An 896-nucleotide genomic window follows, 5' to 3' on the forward strand; every position below is an offset into this window, starting at 1 on the left:
GGTGTATGGTGTCAAGTTAGCACTACATACCATTTTTTCTTAAAAAACGAGAGCTATAAATTTTTTCTTTCCACAACAAATTTTAAAGCTAAAAGCTACAATTAATGCCGTTATAACATTTTCAATATCTCAATTCTATCGAGTAGGTGCATGGTGTCAAGTTAGCACTACATACCATTTTTTCTTAAAAAACGAGAGCTACAAATTTTTTCTTTCCACAACAAATTTACAACAAAAACACTACAATTAATGCCGTAGTTAACTTTTCCAATTTCGAAAAGTGTAGTGCTAACTTGACACACGTAGCGTTTCTTCTTTCTACACCGTATTTTTTAAAACGAACTATGCAATGTATGCTCCCTTGATTAGAACCTTAGTGGAGCTAAACAATATTCCAACTTTTAACCCGTCTCTATCTTGTGGAGCAGTTCTTAGTTTATTATACAACTATTTTAACTAGTACTTCTGAATTACAGTCAGTCAATGAAGTTTAGGTACAGCGAATTTTTTACAATACGGGCAACTAGTTTTTAAATATCTTAGTTTTCGGTAATTTTTTATAAAAATATGGTCAATTCTACAACAAAACCCTCAAAAATGAAAGTTCCAAACCTTGTGAAAAATTAAAGAAAATTCTGCAAAATTTCATTCAAATTTTGCACTTTTTATTTACGCTCTAGAAAAAAGTTGAGTATGCAGTTTTTTAGCCCAAGTGCAAGTATAAGGAAGCTAGGACTTACCATTGATTTTTGGGAATTTTTTTTTTGTTGATGGTGTGGCACATTTTTTCCATATAAAAAAATTATCAAACATTATTTTATATGGAGAAAATGAGCGACACCTTCAACAAAAAAAAATTGCTAAAAATCAATTGTAAGTCCCAGCTACCTCAAACC

Source organism: Rhagoletis pomonella, unplaced genomic scaffold, assembly GCF_013731165.1.
Source record: "Rhagoletis pomonella isolate Grant_MI unplaced genomic scaffold, Rhpom_1.0 Rhpom_scaffold_00823, whole genome shotgun sequence".
Classification (NCBI taxonomy): Eukaryota; Metazoa; Arthropoda; class Insecta; order Diptera; family Tephritidae; genus Rhagoletis; species Rhagoletis pomonella.